Raw genomic sequence first — 22,620 nt, 5'->3', positions numbered from 1 at the left:
TCTACACAAGCCATAGTGACTATTTTTAATATAAACAAAATATATAACAGAATTGGAAGCTGACATTATTTATCTCAGTTATTTATGATCCCCAGAGGCAATTCTCAAATGTAAGGCATGGATACCAATATCAAAATATGATGGGGGGGGAAAGGGGGGTGCGGTGCAGTATAAGGAAGTTCATTGAACTTCAGTATTAATCGATTTTTATCTAAATCCTCCACAAGTTCTGCTGAGCTAAATATCAGTGCAAAGTTGAACTCACTCAACTTTCTAAATGATATCTATTCTCAAGCGGCTGCATTTACTTCCCTGGCACTTCTACAAGCAAGCACTTCATGTTAGTGGTGAAGCGCAAAGAGAAATTCATCAAAAAAGATGCATCTTCTACAAACTGCTAGTCTACATTCTAGCCATGTAGACTAATGCAATGCACTTTAACATCACATGTGTAAGTGCGCACATTCTGTAAGAACAGCAGATAGTTAAAATGGAAGAAAACTAGAGATCAACTCGTCTGATCTTCTTATTTTGCATATGGGCAAAAAGAAGGTCAAATCCACCTCTCAACCCATCCGAGTCAGGGAACAGAGAGTGGGTTAAAACTGACACCATGGTGCCATGACCATATGAACTGCTGGGAGACTGCAGAGTGGGCAAAGACTTTCCCAAATATTCTTTCCCTTTGGATTAAATTAGATCACTGAGAGGACAATTTCCATAAGAGAAAGAAAAGAAACAAATGCCAATGGTATTAGAGTATTTTTGTTTTTTGGGGTTTTTTAAAATGTTTTATTTATTTATTCATGAAAGTCAGAGAGAGAGAGAGGCAGAGGCAGAGGGAGAAGCAGGCACCCCGCCTAGCAGGGAGCCCGATGCGGGACTCGATCCCAGAACCCTGGGATCACAACCTGAGCCGAAGGCAGACGCTTAACCATCTGAGCCACCCAGGCGCCCGTATTACAGTATTTTTGTAAAAGAACTGTAACGTGTTTAGAATTATCTATGTTTTTATATACAATATGAAAAATTTACATTAAACTCTAAATCACACTTTGTTGGGAATTTCTTATTCAAAGACATTGGACAGCATACGCTGCTGTATGAAAAATCAAATTGAATCCACCCAAGAGAGACTGAGAGACCAGTATTTACAGAGTACTCATGATACACAGAATATGTCACTATTTCCAGGTTTAAGAATTTTAATATACATAATAAATCCCAGATTTAATAAAAAAAAAAAGTGAAGCCAAATTTTGTAGACTCAAGTCCAGAAGTTGAAAAGTTCAGAAGATGAGACAAACAAAATGTAGTCTTGCCAATAGCCTTAGTAGCTAAGAAGTCTTAAGGTTGCTGGTTAGTGGCAGTTTTTCACAGTGGTTTTTATAGAAAGTCTGAAGCAGGTGTGGCAAACTATAGCCTGCAAGCCAAACCTAGTCCACCCCTTGTTTCTGTACAGCCTGTGACCTAAGAATGGTTTTTACATTTTCAAATATCAACAGGAGAAATATTAGAATAAAATTTCATGTTGTATTAAAGCTATATGAAATTCAAGTTTCAGGGTCCATAGTAAGGTTTATAAGAACACGGCCACACACACTCAGGTTTTATCCATGGTTGGTTACCTGCTCCAACAACAGAGTTGATTTAGTTGGGTTGTGAGGAAGACTGCATGGCTGCAAAACCTAAATACTTACTAAGTGGCTCTTTAGAAAAGAAGATTGACAACCCCTGGACCAGAACTCTAAAAACAGGGAGAAAATATTCAGAAAAAGAACCCACTATTCATGCATCTAGGTGTTTCAGCAGCTTTGCACTAAAAACAACTAGATTCCAGTGCCCGATCTAGGTGATCACTGTTGATTGGTAATGCCCAAAGTAAGACTGCAATTATGCCAGCTAGAATTAAATATGTAGAAATGCACTTACAAGTCAGTAAATAAAGAGAAACAGCCTGATTTTTTTAAATGGGAAAAGACATAAAAAATCAATTTCTAAGAGAAAAACAAATGGACAATAAAAATATGAAAAACTATATACTCTCACTAATAAGCAAATACATTTACACTTAAATTACATGAGCCTTTTTCACCTGTAAGCTTAGAATTGCTTTAAAAGATTTTTATAACAGTGTTGGAAGGAAGAATCCCACTCAGGGAGACTGTAAAATGGTAAGATCTTTCTGGAAAGCTATTTGAAAATACCATTCAACATTTTGCTGCACAGCTTTGGTCCAGCAATCCCACTTATAGGAAATTTTCTACAAATATGTTGAAACAACTATACAAACATATATGGACATATATGTGTCCTACAGTACTGTTTTTAACAGAGAAAAATTTGGAAAAAAGAAAAAAACACGAAATGCCAATCAGTAATGGCTTAACCCAACTATGGTAATTTTCTATAGTGTAACTTTTTTTAAAAAAATAGGTAAATCTTCATGGACTAACATGAAAAGGAAACAAAGATCTGATAGGTCAATAAACGTAAATATATATATTTGCACACACATTTGTATGCATTATGCAAGGGGAGATTAGCTTTCACATTTACCTATACACATGCTTATATTTGAATTCTTCAAATTGCTTATCTTTGAATTCTTCAAACTTGCTTTCCTCTTATAATAAAAATATGAAAATAGATATTAATATGCTTCCAGGTAATACTATGACTTTATTGCCTGTTTCTACTTACATGTAGAGATTTTCTAATACTGATTCTACTTATAGACATTTCTATACTTAATGTTAAACTACATAACTTACTTTAACTGATTATTATTTCCCCTTTCAGTTAACCCAGTGTGGAATTTTTTTTAAAACAATTTCATATCATCTGAGAAAGTACCATGCTATGATCTGATGAGAAGTAAAAGGCTCCTTTTGTAAGAGTTCCCACTATGACTTTCATTCCAAATCAAAACAAATACTTCCTCATCTTTTCAGATATTATTTAGATGGTACTGGTTGGCCACATCAACAGGAACCTCTAAACTGTTAACTCTGATCCAAAGGAAAATCTCAAAAGAGACTACAAATGGAAAAAATAGTTTATTGCCATTTGGCAGGCTTCTAATTTCTATGAGCTTTCAATGTAATCTTCTTTAATTCTTTCTGGATCATACCACTTGGAACCAATTTATGTTTTCAACCACGTACTTCACCTTAAGGGAAAAAGTTTCACAAATCCATTAACCTTTAAAGTTGATTGTTACTCCTCACTCATCAATCAGTAATACAAAGCTCAGAAACTCTAGAATCTGGACAATTCACCCTCTGTGCTTTCTGACGGTTGGGAATGTGAGGCAGGCTCCTAGTACGACCTCTGAACCAGACTGTGTGGGTCTGAAGTTGGCTTGGGGTGCATGATTTTGGCTAAACTGCTCAACTGCTGTGCCTCAATTTTCTCATCTGTAAAATGGGACCAATCTCTGAGGACTTTTGTTAAAAAGTAAGTAAGATCATATCATTTAGAGCACTATACTCACTGGCTAGACTGATTGTATTGGTTTTGACTAAATATAGGATTTAAATTTGGTTTCTTGTCATTTGGCAAGCTTCTAATTTCTGGGATCTTTCATTTCACCTTTGATTCTTCCCCATCCATCCCCAAAGGTATACATGGTATCCCACTTTTAACTTCATTTAACAAGAAATATACTAACACCTACCACATGATATGCATTAGTCTATGCACTCGGTGAATCTTCACTCATTTCATTCCTTAACAAATCAACAAAGTAGATACTATTATTTATTTTCATTGTAAGGAGAAGGCAACAGTTTCATAGAAAACATAAATAATTTGCCCAAGGTCACAAGAAAATAAAAGCTACAATAAGAAACTGAGCCAAGGCACTCTGGCTCCTGAGACAGTGCTCCTATCTGCTCTGCTGGGCAGCCTCTCAGACAAGCTAACAAGGGTCCCTCGGTTGGGGAGGGGGGCAGCATTGCTGTGAATCAAAGGAAAGTCAACTAATACATGTTAAGCACACGGACATATAGGAATGTGTGGTGTGTTGGATATTTAGTATGGTCAAACATTTTGAAACTTGCCACATTTGAAAGAACACATTCCATAACTTTAGAAATGGGCACTGTTAAGTCAGTTCCTCTTTTGAAAGTTTCCCACACTTGGACATTTTGAAAGTTGACCAAAATGTGATTTCCAGTTTTCATATTATGAAATAATCTTATACAGCATTTCCTTATTTAAACTGAAAATATTCCAAACCTCCATCTAGATAACGGTTTTGGAGATTTCGGGAAATTTATACTTAATTATGTAGGTCAAATACTTCTACTTAAAAAGTAAAAATAGTTTGTTATTTTTCCCCTAGTGAAGCAAGCAAGAAGATGGATGTTTAAGTCACGTTCCATCACATTAATGAAATCCAGAATCTGTATTTCCAAGGAACAATTTATTTGAGTCAAACACACATTTTTTAAACTGTGCCACATTGGGTAGTTCCAACAAAATTATCAGGCATCTTATTTTCTCATATTTTAAACATCCAGTGGGACATGAAACTTTTCTTCCCAGAATCCCAAACCAAGCCATCCCAAAATTCTCCATCAACCTAACCACACAGTCTGCTCCAACTCTGTGGTGAAATGTGCAGTAAAAAATATGAAGTGAAACTCATCATGGAGAACTCCACATTCCCCTCATTCCCCTCTCAATTTCCTCTTTCCCTTTACCTATCTGGCAGGGAAACCTTTCTATTCATGGACAACAACCATCTTTACACAAAGTGGCAATTACACCCTTTCAAACTTGAAGAGATTTAAATGATACATTTTATAGACTTTGGCCCAAGGCTGACTGATGAAATTCCTGAGTTTTCCACACTTCGCATACAACATTAAATACAGAGAGATTTCCAAAAATGGTTTCTAATGAGTGAAATTATCTCCATTGAAATCTGCAGTTCACTCAGCACTGCAGTCAGGAGTGAACGTTTTTTAGTGCTTCATATATACCCAGCACTATTCTAGACACTCGTTTTGTCTTCTCAATAATGCTATGAGGTATATACTGTCATTAAATCCACAATATAGATGAGCAAACTGAGGCAGAGAGCTTCTGAATCATCTGACTATGATCTAGCTCCCAGTAATTCTTGGATCTGGGATTCTAACCCCCAAATCTGTGTCTAACAGCCCTGAACTTTTGGGGAAAAAAGTCAATCTCTCTGAGATAAAAGACCAAAAGACCAAGATAAATGTAAAAATAAAGAGGTCATCCTATTGAATACAGATTTCTGGACAAAGCAGTCTACAAGAGTGCAAATGATGGTTCTGATTTTAGAATCAACTCGTACTCTCTCCTATGTGGTTGTAATTTGAGGGTAATTTATTTTTCTGCCACCTATTATTATATACAGAAGGCACTCAAAAATTTCAGTGACTGTCTAGACAGAAAAGATAAAATGCCAAAAGTTATTAGATGAGAAAATATAAAGATATTCAAGTTACAGTAGATTAACAGTACCTAAGCTTGAAATAAAAGAGGCTTCTTATTAGAAAATCTGCAAAGGTTTGAATATGAAGACATTCTAATTGATCACATTACGCACGTGAAAATGAGGAAGGAAACCGGTATAAGAAAGCAGAACAACACTTGCTTCACATGCTCTCCGTGGGCTGAACTAATAACTGCCTCAATCAGAAGACACTGAGCTCAGGATCCTCACAAACAAAGGTGAATTTCAACTTTTATTATGAGTGGGCTTGCTTATAAAAGAAAGAAAATATTCAAGGGGGGGGGGAACACTTTAAGGTAGACATTCTAGAAACCATAGATTATGAGCATAAGGAACTATATAATGTGCAACAATCTGACATGAATTATGACTTCTTAAATGGGTCTTGTTTTACTGCATGTTAAAAGTAGCACTTACAAATGAGGTAGAACCTGTTATTTGGGTTTCGTAAGGGTGTAAAAATAATGGTACTATTACAAGTACCAAAATTGTAGTACATGTTTAAAAAAATTCTAGCTAGAAACAACATGTGCCTTTTCAACTCCTCTACTGAATGTGATGAGTAAATGTAAGGTGTTAATACGTTATACACCTAAAGTCTGCTTTTAAAAGTAGCACTTCCACATGATGAAATGCTTCTTGTTTCCCTTTGTGTATGTGTTTATCTGTAATAGCTGACATTGGAAACCATGAACACCACAGTGATAAAGGGCTTCAATGGGTCTGAGCAGTGCCCCAGGGACACGCGGATATCGCAGCTGGTGTTCCCAGTCACCTACACAGTCGTGTTCTTCATCGGCATCCTGTTGAACACTCTGGCCCTGTGGGTGTTCATTCACATCCCCAGTTCCTCCACCTTCATTGTCTACCTCAAAAATACTCTGGTGGCTGACTTGATAATGACGCTCATGCTTCCGTTTAAAATCCTCTCCGACTCACACCTCGGACCCTGGCAACTCAGGGCCTTTGTGTGTCGTTTCTCGGCTGTCATCTTTTATGAGACCATGTATGTGGGCATCATACTGCTAGGTTTCATAGCCTTTGACAGATTCCTCAAGATCATCAGGCCTTTTGGAAAATTTTTTGTCCAAAAACCTGTTTTTGCAAAAATGGTCTCGACCCTTATCTGGCTCCTTTTGTTCCTCATCTCTCTGCCAAATATAATCTTGAGCAACAAGGAAGCAACGCCGGCATCTGTGAAAAAGTGTGCCTCCTTGAAGGGTCCCCTGGGGCTGAAATGGCATCAAGTGGTGAACTACATATGCCAGTTCATTTTCTGGACTGTTTTTGTCCTGATGCTTCTGTTTTATGTGGTGATTGCAAAAAAAGTATACAGCTCTTACAGAAAGTCCAGAAGTAAGGACCGCAAACACAACACAAAGCTGGAAGGTAAAGTATTTGTTGTTGTGGCTGTATTCTTTGTGTGTTTTGCTCCATTTCATTTTGCCCGAGTTCCATACACTCACAGTCAAACCAACAGCAAGACTGACTGCAGGTTGCAAAACCAACTGTTTATAGCTAAAGAAACGACTCTCTTTTTGGCAGCAACTAACATTTGCATGGATCCCTTAATATACATATTCTTATGTAAAAAATTCACAGAACGCCTACCATGTATGAGAGGGAGAAAGATCACAGGATCAACCCAAGAAAATCAAACTACTCAGACAATATAACTCTAACCTGATAACTTTATCATGTCTACGTTCTATTTAATCGATAAGACTTCAAAAGATAATTGATTTGGAAATCAAGGTTAAGCAATGAAAGAAAAACAGATGAGACAAAGGTTTTCTTACATGTTGTTATTACCCAGGTTTACAGAAAGGATTATATAAATTTTAAGTCCACGTAGATCGATTGATGAGCAGAATGAAGTATTGGTCAGAGAATGCAACAGAAAGCAAGTGGCCACTAGAGGTCATCTTTTTGAAAGCATTCACTTACATATTGGAAAACATTATGGATACATGTAAATTACTAAGAACCTTCCTTCCAAAACACCTTCTCACATTCCTGTACAATACATAATTCATACAACACTACTGCTTTCAGGTCCCACAACTGTTGATACTTGCTGATTTAAAAACAAACAAACTTGAAAATCCTTTGATGAAAGCTGAAGCTAGTGATTGAAAGGGATGCTAGACATGAAGCATCTGGGGAGCTGAAATAGGGTCAGAAAACCCCAAGAAAGCCTGGATGAAGGAATTTCTCCTTACAAAGAGCCTCCTCCAGTGTCAAGAGTACTAACATTATTTCAGTACTCTATGCGAGGCAAAGACCATTATTAAGCCACATAAAATATCGTACTGTAGTACTCTGCATGCCTTAAGTGTGCAGAATTTAGTGGCAAGAATGCAGGACTGATATTCTCTGGAATTTTCCCTCTGCCCGGCAAATCCTCTAATGGCGGTTGAATACGCCACCTACTCAACAAAGCCTTCCTGGGCCACCACCTCTATCCTCCTGCCTCACACACTCACTACTGCTCCCACGGTTTGGGTATGTGTGAGGGCCATCGTGGGAGATTTCCCTTTGCCAGTTAGTGATATTCCTGACTGCATCCCCAAAAGATGGTTAGGATTCTTTAAGAAGACAACGTGTTTTAAAGACAGAAACCATGTCATGTTTTCTTGGTACCTCCCACGCTATTCCCTGCAGACCATGAATTACAAATGTTTGAAATACAATTATGTCATTGTTGTGCCATTCCTGGTACATTTATGGATGGAACTGCTGACCCACAATCAATAGCATCCATACTGGGAAATTTTGCTGAGGATGGTAACCTATTCGCACTTTTCCCCCTCGAATCTCTTCCTGAATCCCTCTGTGCTTCAAAAAAGCTAAAATGTGGTTTATCTAGAATGGTGGCCACAGATTTGTATCTTCTAGAGAAAATGCACAAAGTATTCATGCTCTGTAAATGTGCCGCTGGCTCCAACACGATCACCACAGGTGAAACCCCCAGCCTCTTCCCATGTTCTCCAAGGCCCTGAAGGCCCTGGAACGTGCCCACCTTTCTGGCCTTACCTTCTAACTGGGCTCCATCCCTGGAACATTACACTCTTCTGTACGTTTCTAACTGTGAGAACTTGCGTTGCTCCTTTTTGCCTCTGGGCCACTCACTGCACACGTAAATCTCCCTTTGGCCCATCCATGAAACCCTAAGATGCTATCACTTGTCCCATGAAATCTCATCTACCCAACCTCCCACCACCATCTCAAACGCAATCACCCCCTCATCGGACTGCTGTCACACCCCAATTATTGTACTTATCACACTGCTTTGTAATTACTTGCCCACACATGTATCTACTCTTTTAATAATTTATGTGTATCTTTGAGAGCAAAGATGTGTCTCACTGTGCAATCAATAAATATTTGATAAAATAACTCAAGCTGGTTTTATTTTTACATGCTGGAAAAGCAAGGAGGAAGCCAATTCTCACTGATGTTTCTATTTTCAAAAGGTGATATAAATTTATTGAAAACTCAAGCTCTTTTTAGTTGCCTTCCTATAGAGCATGTACCCAGGGGCCTGGGTGTTGGGGGTGTTCCTTGGCTTGCTAGTAAATGAACATGAAGAAAGCAGAATTAATAAACATTACATGTGTAGCTTTGGGCTAATGTTTATCAACGTTTCCCTTTTAAAGCTATAGGCAAAATGCTTTAGCTATGTGCTACTGGTTTCGGTTAAGTAAAATCTGTAACTGTAGCATATTACAATCTCCTAAACTCTTCAAAAAATACTCTTAATGTCTGATTTTCGTTCTCTGAAATAAAAGAATTAAATCATGGACTGTTAGAGATGTCACTAAATCCACATTGCCTTTACTAAGTATATTAAACAATCACATGTAGACTATAATACTGTATTATAAGTAACTGCATCTTGATAATATACACAATTTTTTAAAAAAGATCTTTTAAGGGGCACATGGGTGGCTCAGTTGGTTAAGTGTCTGCCTCCAGCTCAGGACATAATCCCAGGGTCCTGGGGTCAGGTCCTACATCAGGCTCCCTGCTAAGCGGGGAGTCTGCTTCTCCCTCTCCCTTTGCTCCTCCCTCTGCTCGTGCTCACTTGCTCCTTCTCTCTCTCTAATAAATAAAATCTTTTTAAAAAAGATCTTTAAAGATAAAATTTCCAAAATTATGCCTGCCCTAAATACAAATATTTAATTATATTATAGTAACATTATATTCAAACGCTGAGTACCTGATGTACAAAGTGAAATAATCTATGATGGATTTAGGGAATGGGCATATTAGAGCCACCTTAAAATCACACTCACAGGGGGCGCCTGGGTGGCTCAGTCATTAAGCATCTGCCTTCAGCTCAGGTCATGATCCTGGGGTCCTGGGATCGAGCCCCGCATCGGGCTCCCTGCTCCGCGGGAAGCCTGCTTCTCCCTCTCCCACTCCCCCTGCTTGTGTTCCCTCTCTCGCTGTGTCTCTCTCTGTCAAATAAATAAATAAAATAAATCTTAAAAAAAAAAAAAAAGAAAAAATTTTTAAAAGAATAAATAAAAAATAATAATAAAATAAAATCACACTCACAGAATGCAAAGCAACCATTTGAAAACAACTTTCCAAACTAGCCATCACAAATACTAAATTCTACAATGCTTATAGAATGAGATGCTATACCATAGCCATTAATGACAGAAACAAGAAAGCAAAAAGCAAAAAAAAAAAAAAAAAAAAAACTTAGCTTTGATATAATCTGTGAGCTCCGAACACAAATAAGGGTTTTGTAAAAAGTTAAATGTAATTATTTTTACTGGATGTAAGCAATATGAATATAGAACACATGTTAAATCAGTAGTTCGCAAACTGCTGTGGGGATCAGAACAAGCCACAGGGATTCTTCACACACAGATTGCTAAGCCCACTCCCAGAGTTTCTGATTCAGGAGGTCCGGGGTGAGGCCTGAGAATAAGTTTGCAGAGGATACGGATGCTATTGTTCTGGACCACACGTCAAGAACTACTGTGCTAACTGCTCCTTGAGGTTCATATTGAGAACTGTGCATACTATTCCTGGAGATTCACAGCATAGCCTTCTTGGACATGAATGCAAAGGAGTGGAATCTGTCAATAGGAGACAGACAAAACTGTTATTAAGAGAACAGGGCAGATTAAGGTGACAGGCAACGGTGAGGACTTAGCTACCTGGAAAGGTCATGCCCAGCTTACGGGGGTTTCTACTGCTCTGGGCCAACTGTTGGCACCAGAGGGATTTGGGGCCCAGGGTTGCTGGCTAGTAGCAACAGCAGAAGAACCGACCGGGTGACAACAAAAAGTGCACACTACTTACTATTTACTAGGTATTAGGTAAATCTACCAAGAGTTTTCAGCAGATTGTCCCAGTTAGTAATCACGGGAAGTGACGAAGTGCTATTGTGATCTCCATTTTAGAGATAAAGAAGTTGAGAAACAGAGAAGTTAAGCAACTTCCATGGGGACACCACAGCATATACATAGCAGAACTAGGACTGTAATTCAGACTCTGGCTTCTGAGCCCATATTCGTAACCACTATATTTCCCACCTCAGATATTCTAATGTTCTCAAGAGAAATCATAAATCCCGTCTCCTATAGTTTCTGCTCTTCTCAAAACTTCCGTAGCCACCTCCACACTCCCTGACCCCACGAAAACAATATGTTCATGTGTGGGCCATAACTAGCTCAGGTACTGCCAGGTAATTAGCTCCGACCCTCGAAGTGAGCGAGAACCTCCCAGGACCTTACACAGGCAGCTTGCCGTCATTACCGAGTACCTGCTATGTGCCAGGCACCATACTATGTGCTCTACAAGGACTATCACCTCTCTGTTTCTCACTCCAACCCTATGAGATAGATACCACAGGGTTGCCTGTTGAGGGCAACAAAAAAAGAAAACTGAGACACATAGCAAAAAGACACCTTGCCCACAGTGCACACGACCTGCCAGCGAGCAGATGCAGGGCTGGGGTTAAAACCCAGGCAGGTGGCCTCAGGCCCCAGGCCTCAACAGGTCTGCTACACCATCGGGACAAGCTCCTCAAGGGTTGACATCACACCCCAGCTGCGAGGATGGGAAGGAGGTGGCTCCTGAAGAGGAAGGGAGAGGTCTCAATACTAATGAGGTCTGCAACCTCGGGAGTTTGAGTGGTTCAGCCCCATGAGTATATCCAACACTCAAGAGGTCTTGAGAGACAGAAAATCCCAAAGAGTGGGTTTACTGATTCACTGAGTCAGTCATGCCTTTAGTGCAGGGCCCTTTGCCTCTCTGGAAGGACACAATGGTCAGGCACACATCCCACAATGAATCCAACTGTGGAAACTGTATGAGAGACAAAATTCACTCACCATAAAAACTGAGAGGAAAACGTAGCTAACTTCAAATGGAGAAAATGAGGAAGGACTTGCAGGAGATGACAACGTGAGCTGGACCTTGAGGCAGGACACAGGGCATGCGAAAGGGAATGCTGCCAGGCCATGAACAGCTTGGAGGAAGACGCAGCTAGGGGTGGAGAAAGTGCTATGGCCAGAGCACAAGGGGCCATGGAGGCCAGAGGCTGCCTGTGGACGTAGAAGATGAGCCTGGGAATGGAGCATGGGAGCCTACAGTAGAATGCTATGGTGTTGTGTTGGATTATATAGACTTCTCAATGAGCCATGGAAGGGTTCTGAAGTGAAGAACTACATGCTCTTTGCTTGTGCTTTAGGAAAATCAATTTGCCAATAATGGGATGATTATGATTATGGATTGAAGGAAGAGCCATTGAAGATAGGAGATCAATTACAGAAGTCTTCCATCTATGCAGGCAAGAGCCACGGGGAAAAAACTGACATAGACTTTACAGACATTTTCAGAGACACAGGTTTTGAGTCCAAGACCACTGGAGAATAGGGGATTATATGTAAAATGTATTTAATTAATATGCAAAATTTATTTTCAATGGGGTCCATAATCCCCACACTACCCCCCTTACAACTGAGATTCATTGCTCTGAAGACTGTTAGATTGAGTAGTGTGTTGGATCATAAAGGAAGGGCAAGAAGCAGATTCTGGGTCTGATTCAAGTTCAGAAATCTGGGTCAATAAATCTAGCCAGTGGAGACAAAATATGGATCCAGGGCTCTGAAGACAGGGCTAGATTAGATGCAAGGGGATAATTTTTCTGATACAGTGAGAGATGAAGGAATGAGCTGAGCATCCCAGAGTCCCTGCCACACAAGTGTCCTGGACAGAACAGACAGAAGAGATGCCTAGAATGTGGAGTTTAGGGGGTGGAAGGTGGGGGCTGAATTAAAAGGAGCAACAGGAGATCTCATATACTGGAAACTAAGGAGGAAGTAATAGTCAACAAAATCAAACACTCTAGAAAGGTCAAATGTGATCAATCTACAAGTATGAAGTCAGTGGTAACACTGAGGAGAAGGTGGGGTAGAGCCCAATTTGTAATGGGAAGTGAGGGACTACGAGCAACTCTCATCTTGCCACAAAGGACAAGTCCGTTTACAAGACTTTCAAGGAGAAAAAAACAACTGCTGTTATATTACCTTAGCTTTTTCTAAGGGTTTCTAAGAACAGATAGAGTGGCCCCTTCCTATGCAGTGCAGAGTGAATATGCTCCACGTGAAACAGCTAACAGAGCAAAAATGCAAACACATGGTGGGTATAACAGCATGACCATGAAAATCCAGCTTCAGCCAGAAAAGTGGGTATGCCAACATTTCAGGCATTAATATTACCTGGGTTTCTGATACCTAGCCTAATCCCCCCTCACCCCATACATTCTAGTATAAAGTATTTGTAGGGAAAGGGGAGTCGGGGGGCGGGCGGCAGACACCAAGTGGTAGGGATAGGAGTTGAGAACACAGGGAGAAGTTATAAAAGAGAAAAAAAGGATAGAGAAGAGAAAGGAAATTGAATTTAAGACTTAGTAAAGTAGCTAAACTAAAAAAAATTTTTTTTAAGATTTTATTTATTTATTTGACAGAGACATAGCAAGAGAGGGAACACAAGCTGGGGGAGTGGGAGAGGGAGAAGCAGGCTTCCCACGGAGCAGGGAGCCTGATTCAGGGCTTGATCCCAGGACCCTGGGATCATGACCCGAGCCGAAGGCAGACGCCCAATGACTGAGCCACCCAGGCACCCCTAAACTAAATTTTTTTTTAAGATTTCTTTATTTTAGAGAGAGTGTGTGTGTGAGCAAGTTGGGGGGGGGGGGGGAGTGCGCTCAATGCAGAGCTTGTTCCCAGGATGCCAAGATCATGACCTGAGCCGAAACCAAGAGCCAGACACTTGACCGAGCCATTTTTTAAAAAAATTCCATATCACACTCAGCATGTGAATTTTTGCCACTTCTATAATAAAACTCAAACTGACAAATGTAACATCTCAAAGCATGGTAATTAAAATGCCTGCCTTTATTTTTTTTTTTAAAGATTTTATTTATTTATTTATTTGAGAGCGAGAGAGCACATGAGAGGGGGGAGGGCCGGAGGGAGAAGCAGATCCCCTGCTGAGCAGGGAGCCCGATGCGGGACTCGATCCAGGGACTCCAGGATCATGACCTGAACCGAAGGCAGTCGCTTAACCGACTGAGCCACCCAGGCACCCCTGCCTGCCTTTATTTTAAAAATCAGCTTAAACACCAGAAGCTTGTATGTGACTGTACTTATTGGTATCCATCTTGAACAATTTTACCTAATGCATATCTGAATACTTATATAGCTTTTTAAGAATATTGTATTTGTGCATTAAATTTATATCATATAGACATATCACTCAACACTTTTTTCCCTTTTTACTCTATTTAACTCTGTAACGGAAATTCCCTATAATCAAAAATGCCTGAACGACAAGTAAATGAAGCATTAACCTCTATGCGGTGAACCTTCTGAGACCAACTCTCTTCTCCCCCTTCATATCCTGCTCTTAGCTTCTATACTTTCCCACCATGTCAGACTAGAATAAGCTCTTCTAATTTCCTCCTTTTCAGAAGGGAAAGCTGTCAAGAAAGAACATAAAAAGCATTTCAAGTAATCATCAGTTCATCATTGAAGAAAAACCAGGAGTTTTCTAAGGGCAATTAAAATATTATGGACTTAATCTGACTTCTAAGTTGAGGAATGTTTTCCATTTTTAATCATTCCAAATTTACATTCAGACACCCCCATTCATTCACTTAGTCACTCTGCCTCTGGGAGGAAGGAGGGGGAGAGAGACAGAGTGGGAGGAAAGGAGAGAGAGAAGCTACTGTTCATTAGGTACCAACCTGTTCTAAACACTGTAAGAATTCTCCTGTATATTATCTCATTTAATCTTTACAGTATTACAAGGTAGTCATCCCCAAGCTTATTTTCTAGAAGAAGAAACAGATTCAGCTACATTAATGATTTGTCCAAAAAAAGGGCGGGGGGCGGCGCACGGCTGAAATCCACCTTGGAGTCTGTCTGACCCCACAATTACTAGGCTCCTGTCATGGCCTGACACCGCCTCAAGCAAAATTTCCAAAGTGAGGACACGGACTAAGCAGCACAGCCCAAGGCAGAGTATCAATAGGAGGTCAGGAGTCACACACCCGCATATCTCCAGACTCAATCTCCAAACCATCCCTTCCTTCTAATCAACCATTAATGAAGTTCTCATACCAGAAAAAGGTAAGTGCTTTATTTAAAGCAGACCTAATAGATACAAATCATTTCAAATGACAGATTAAGCACAGTAATTCAAGCATAGGGACCTAAAGATACCAATCTCAGCAAGGAAACATTAAAGGGTTTGTAGTAATTATACTCAGCACAAATTCGCAGCTATTGGATGTGAGCCACAATTAGAGTGACTTTTGTGTACAGAGATCGAACAGTAAGATGTGAGGAAGATTTTACTACAATCCTTATTGCATGTTCTGGTTCCACGTGAAAGAAATGGGTACTCAAGACAGATCAACTTGAGCTATTAGATCTCTGCTTGTGTTTGTTTTGTAGTGAATTAGTGTATTACAAAAGACTAGCAGGGGCACCTGGCTGGCTCAGTCAGTTAAGTGTCTGCCTTCAGCTCAGGTCATGATCCCAGGGTTCTGGGATTGAGCCCTGCATGGGGCTCCCTGCTCAGCGGGGAGTCTGCTTCGCCTTCTACCTCTCCCCCCGCTTATGTTCCCCCCTCTTTCGCGCACTCTCTCGCTCTCTCAAATAAATAAATAAAATCTTTAAGAAAAAAAAAAAAGACTAGAAAGCCCTTTGTATGCAAAGGAAAATCATATGCAAGGGAGAAAGGACTAGAAGACCAAGACAAGCCTTGGTAATACATTTGTCAATGTCTCACACTAAAAAAGTGGGACATATGAATAGGGTAAAGGGAAAGGGTTCTTGTAGGTTTCAGGAAGACTTACCAATAATACCTAATTTTTATTCCAAGATCTTAGAAACACATTCTCTCCTTGAATGCTTCTGTTTTTAAGACTTTATTTTGAAAAATCAATAAGGTAATGGGAATTCTCATCTAAAATTCTATAATTAAATCATAATCCTCCTTTTATAGAAAAATGAAATCAAGAAAAGTTGAGTAAGTTATCCAGTATCCCAAAGAAAATGAGAGTTTGGATCTACCAACTTTGTGATTCTTAATCCATGAACCAGGTCTTTTTCCAAACAAGATTATAGATATTCTTATTTGACTTCAAAATCCCAAACTTAGTCTAATATAGATTTCAGGATAATAAGTCCAAAGTGCCTCAAAAACATTTTGAGGCACCCCCTACTACCTATCCTACAGAATGGACCCTAGCAAATACAGAGCAAACCAATTTTCAAAAGCCAGGGGGACTTTTTTAAAAAGTAAAAAAGGAGAGAGATTGTTCTAAAGATTAAGAGCCTAAAAAAGAGAGTAAAATCAAATGCAATGTGCGACCAGTGATTGAATGCCACGTCAAAAAAAATTAGGGTATTACCGGGAAAGTGCAAAGTTTTAATACAGACAGAATTTAAAATATTACTGCTCTGCTTCAACATTAATCTTGACTGATAACAATATTGTGATTAGGTAAGAGAATATCCTTGTTTTTAGGAAACACATGCTGAAGGAGTTAAGGGCAAGGCATTTGTCACAAGGACTACAACTTCAAACAGGTCCCCCCAAAATACTGCGGGGGGTAGAGCATGTGAAAAATGTTAACAGTGTGTAAATTTAAACAATACTTAGTTGCACTCTTAGTTCAATCTGTCTGTGGGTTTAACATCTTTAAAAATAATATTAGAAGAAAAAACTCACCTTTAGTAAAAAAAGAAAAAAAAAATCTTTTAAACATTGTGGTGGTGAAGAATCATAAACACATATCCCAGGACGTTTCTTGTATTCAAAATAAATTTGGGGTTTGTAATGGCTAAAGCAGTTATTATTAAAAGAGCTTCCCTGCATTTAATAGGATCCCCCAATGAAGCAGCAAGATAATTATTGTTATAAAGTTTCCTGTGGCTTTTATGAAATGTGAGACTTGCTATAAAAATCAGCAGAAAAAAAATTATGCAGGTTAACCTTTCAGTGATTTGAACAATAATAAAGTTATGGGCTGTTTTTCAGCTGCTCTTTTCATCAAAGCATTACACTTTTTTCATGACTAAACGTGTACTACTTCCCTTTTTGAATGTTAAGTAAGACTGGCTTGAACAAGTCCCAACTTGAGATTGGCATGATATGCTTCAAGACAAATGCATAAAGGCTGCCTCATGCTAACTTTTTCATTCCTAGACTTAATTTGCATCACAGGCCAAAGCTTTTAAATACGACAATCTATTATGTTCCTAAAGGAGGGAAAAAACTCTTCCAACCCCAACCTACCTCCAGGAAGAGAGAGAGCCACCTACTGTACTGAAAGGACAAGGGGATAGGAGCTCCTTCCCTCCTCTGTGAGATCTTTATAAAATACCAATACGTACAATGTCAAGGTGCTTCAATGTACAGGAAAAACTGGAGGTCCTTACACCGGACAGGGATTTTCTTTACCATAAAAAATTAATATATTTAGTTGGTCCTAATAGGACAGTCAACCCAGGTTAAAAAAAAAAAATGTATTAAAATTTAAGGTACATAACAGATATGCCTTTATTCCTTTAACAGAAGCTTGTGAAATATTTCTCCAAATAAGGTCCCTAATATGATTTCACACACATGACTGGAAATTTGGGATGACAATCCTCAGAAGGTACAGGGAAAGCCTTTGTCCACACAGTTTTAAGGAGGCTACAAGGTATGTTCTCTCTTTGAATTGACACTTTTAAGAGTTGGCAGTTGGGGGGCACCTGGGTGGCTCAGTCGTTAAACATCTGCCTTCGGCTCAGGTCATGATCCCAGGGTCTAGGATCGAGCCCCACATCAGGCTCCCTGCTTATTAGCAGGGAGCCTGCTTCTCCCTCTGCTGCCCCCCTGCTTGGGTTCTCTTTCTCACTGTATCTCTATCCGTCAAATAAATAAATAAAATCTTTAAAAACAATTTAAAAAAAATTTTTTTAAAAAAGGGTTGGCAGTTGGTTATTTTGACAGGTTGATTTCACATCATTTACTATTTATGGATCATAGTGACAAATGGCAATAAGCTCAAGCCAAAAATGACAAGTTTCCAACTAAGGTCTGCAAGGCACAGACTTCCTCCTCAGGATGCAATAAACTGGCTTCAATGTTAAAATCAAAATCCCTGGGGAAGAAGTATAAAAATGGTACAAAGCAGAATCAATTCTAAATGCAGAATTGTTTGTAAATCTGGCAAATTCTTGTAAGATTGAGCCACTATTAAGTTGCCTAACTTTGTCCAGAGACTTTCCCTATGGCTGTCTACTTACCTATAACTTAATCCACCCTAAACAAAATGGAATAGAGAACCATTAAAATGGTAGTTGTCTGTTTAGGAACAAGCAATAGAAGAAACATAATTCTGATATTCAACTATTAGTATTTAAGTTAAATACATATTTGTTTTTCTGTACTAACACAGAAAGAAAACCAATGTGTGTGTGTGTGTGTGTATGTAAATATATAATTTCTTTAAGGTGTAAGTAAACACTAAGTAATTCTTATTATTGATTTATAACTTCAAAAAAGATGCCACCTTTATTATTTTATTTTCACCCATGATAGTAACAGGTTTTGATTCCATTTGGTGAAATTCTATTTATTTACTTGTTTTAATGTTGCAAAATCTTGCAAATCTTTTGACGATTTTTATCTGCAGTTCTAAAATTAATTACAAATAAGAAAAATTGATTTGATTATATAAATTTATCATTATGGGAAGATTTTTAAAAAGAATAAAAGTTGTTTTGTCTTTATTTTTTTTTTAAGACTTTATTTATTTATCTGAGAGAGAACACAAGCAGAGGGGAGAGGCAGGGGGAGAGGGAGAAGCAAACTCCCCGCTGAGCAGGGAGCCCAACGCAGGGCTCTATCCCAGGACCCTGGGACCATGACCCGACCCGAAGGCAGATGCTCAACCAACTGAGCCAACCAGGCACCCGTTATTTTGTCTTTAAAAATGGAATTCAAGGGATTGGGTGAGAACTCATCCCCACAATAAATTTAAAATATTTTGAATACTGACATTTGTGTATATGTAAAAATAGGTCTACAGATCTCATCAGATTCTTGAGTAAGACAATAGATTTCCAATGTTTTCAGTCACAAGTATAAGCACATTTCAATTTTAGTTTTTAAACAGTAAGCAGAATAATATCTTAAAGGATTTGTTTCTCATAAAATATATTCTGATTCCTTTTAATCCTAGCTTTAATCGACAGAAAGGCTGTATGCATATTTTCTAATTAGCAATAGGAAGCTCCTCCACCCCCACCAAAAAAAAAAAAAAAAAAAAAAAAAAAGACAGAAATGACCTAAACACTGGGACGGATTTAGTGATTTAGTTGGGGCCAACCCCAACCTGAGACCTCATTTCCTCCTCTTTAAACAGTCCTCCGGCATTCTGAGCTCCGGCCCTCTGTGTTCCCTTCAGGTGAATCACCGTCTGATTCCTGCAAGTTCAGGAAATGCTCTTCCCCAGTCTACAAATCTCACCTGCTCTCAGATGTGAGTCACTTACGTTAGCAAGAGAGCAAGTTGCTCCAGTTGTTCGGAGCAGGACAATCTGAAAGGGTGCCTCAAAGGACACTCTCAAGGGGCCCAGGGGGAGAACCTACTTTCTCCGACAGGAGAGAAACATGCTTATTTTTCATGCTGTGCCAGAAAATCCACTTCTCTGTCAACCATAGTTTCAAGGCTTATTCTTAATTAGAGTTGAGAAGCCTGTTTCAACTTGAAGACACCGTATCAGGTGAATGGACACCCAGACACCGCAATGAAAGGTAAATCAAAAAAAATTTTTTTTTAATTTTCTTAAAAGCTGTGGTTGATAGGACACAGCACTAAGACTATCCTTCTGCTTAAATCTGAGGTCTGAAGAAAATGTAGAAATGAGAATACTAACTGAGTAAGATCATTTAAGTCCTCCTTCTCTGGGAGGCACCACATTCCAAACAGGAGGCCATATGTTTCTTCATGGAGCTTCACTGTTTCCAACTGGGGCGGGCGGAAAATGTAAATTGTGTATTGTGCCTTCAAACGTGGAAACGATGACTTGGAAATCACTTATGTTTAAGCGAATTTTTTTTTATCACATTTACTGTATTCGATGAGTAAAATCCACAGTCTCTTGTAATTGTTTCTCAAGACCTAAAATGTACATTTGTTCCATAATCTTTCATTCACATTTTTTTTAAAAAAAAAAAGGAGAGACCAAAAGAAAAAAGATGATTTTCTGTCCAAATTGCTTCATTTTGATAAAAGAATCTCAATCTTTTCACTGTGCCACAACGAACAGGGCGATCCTCGTTCCAATTCCTTCAGAGATCATGTTAAAACATGTCCGGAAAGGCACTGAGAAACCGCCTGGCTACCAACAAAGGGCTCCACTTAGTTCTGCCTCACATTCAAACTGTACAGAAGTTTTTGCTTCACTGAGGAAAACAAAAAGCAAGAATGGAGATTTGAACTTGTCGAATTTATAATCGAGACTTGAAAAGATAGGTGAGCTGCAAGTAGGTTAACATTTATCTACTAAGGACCTTTATATTACCCCAACTGTAGGGGGCAAGGAGAGCCAGACACTGATCATATTTTATATCATTATTATCTCTGCCAGTTTGAGGTCAACAAAAGTCTTTCCTTCTTGAAATTAGGAATCAAGGAGATTCTCTTAGTCCTTCAGCAAAACCCTTTGCTAAGACTATCATTTCCAACACCTACTTGAAAAGTGTTTTTGGTATATGTGGGAGAAGGCAGAGTGGCTGGAGGGATAGTTAGATTCCTGAATACCGTATTTAAGGATGTAGGCCAGGGGTGAAGGAGAGGGGGACTAATTAGTCAGAAAATCGTAACTTTCCTGAAGAGGCTAAGGGGAAATGTCCTCACCAGAGACAGTGTGCTGAGAGGGATTACTGCACTCAGGGAAGGGGGTGGGTGAAGGGAGACTAAATGAGAACTGACGCTTTGATTTAGGTTACTGGTGTGCATGCCCTCTCCTGAGTCTGCCTGCTTTTCTTCCTTCCTTGATATCATAGGGTTTCACTTCCTTCAAGAACAAAACATATTTCATGCTTTGCCTTGTACTCGGAAAATGCCACAGAAGTTTAACATAGAGGAGACAAGAATGGTCATTTGTTCTTTGTATGCCTCTAAACAGAAAAACTACGAAAACCCATAAAACTCCCTCAAAGCCTGTCCTGGTGAGGGCAAGACAGAAGTGAGGTGAAATCTAGGTAAGATTGCCCGGAAGCAGTCCACAGTCTCCAGGACAGATGCTCTGTGTACAGGCAAGGGACAGTAGTTTGATTTAGGGCAGAAAAGCCAGGACTCACAGCGAAATGACCAGGGTTGGGTGAAGACTGTGCCAAAAGTTACCAGAGTTGGGCAAGGCTCTCACTTCCCCAGGAGCTTGCTACCATCCCTCACAGTAAAATGAGGGGATCAGATTGCATGGTCATTAGAGGGCCCTTGCACCTCTAGATTCCCACAATCCAGGTGATATGCTGAGGTACTAGGATTGGTTATCAAGAACCAAGGCTTGGATCAAACAAAGGAATGCTGGAGGGGACACTGGGTGGAGCCAAACACGATAAGGAGGACTGATTGCTCGACTTGGGTCCCAGCCAACTACATAATACTAATCAAATCCCAACCTCCTTAGGTTCCAGATTCTCCCTCTCCAAGATGGAGATGAATACAGTTTGCTCCCACTTCTCAGCTAGGAAGCTGTTCATTAATACAAACACAGGGCCACCTACAGTTCTTGTAGTTGTGACCAATGAAAGAGAGGGGAGAGCAGAGGCAACCATAATCTTGTGATTAAAAAGTAGATGAGATTTCAGGGGGGTGGGTGGAGTGGAGGAGGAAAGGGGGGAAAAAAAAAACCCATAACAATAAAGTTTTAACAACAGAGAACAAACTGAGGGTTGATGGAGGGAGGTGGGTGGGGAATGGGCTAGATGGGTGATGGGCATTAAGGAGGGCACTTGTTTTGATGAGCACTAAGGGTTGTATGTAAGTGATGACTCACTGAATTCTAATCCTGAAACCAATACTGCACTATGTGTTAACTAGAATTTAAATAAAAATTTAAAAAAATAAATTAGTTTACAACTAAAAAAAATAAAACCTAAAAAAAAAGTAGTTGAGATGAACCCGTTGGAAAACATCAGAGTGAACAAGAAACAAGACTCAAAACATTCTGCTTCAGGCCAATGGTCAAAGCCAAGCTCCTTTCTGACCTGGTGACAATCTTTTTTTTTTCTCTTTAAGTAGGCTCCACACTGGGTGTTGAGCCCAACACAGGGCCCAAGCTCCTGACCCTGAAATCAAGACCTGAGCAGACACCAAGAGTCAGATACTTAACCGACTGAACCATCCAGGCACCCCTGACCTGGTGACAACTTCTAAATACTCTTCCTCCTTATATGGCAAAAATGGGCAGAATAGAGTTTGTTTTCCATCTTGTACAAAGTAGCATATTTTATCTTTCATTAGCATTCTTATTAATCAAAGATGAAAAAATTTACACTAAAATGCATTTGAAGAAGAGCACTAAGTTT

General features: G+C 39.4%; 1 protein-coding gene across 1 annotated transcript in view; it reads right to left on the bottom strand.

Annotated features, from left to right (window-relative positions):
• Positions 1-22,620, bottom strand: part of MED12L (mediator complex subunit 12L) — a 317,050-nt gene that overhangs the window by 86,019 nt on the left and 208,411 nt on the right. The window lies entirely within an intron of this gene.

The sequence above is a fragment of the Mirounga leonina genome, unplaced genomic scaffold (assembly GCF_011800145.1).
Source record: "Mirounga leonina isolate KUSES-001 unplaced genomic scaffold, KU_Mleo_1.0 Mir_115, whole genome shotgun sequence".
Lineage (NCBI taxonomy): Eukaryota > Metazoa > Chordata > Mammalia > Carnivora > Phocidae > Mirounga > Mirounga leonina.
Note: the sequence above shows the minus strand (reverse complement) of the source record. Positions and strands in the feature narration are given on the sequence as shown.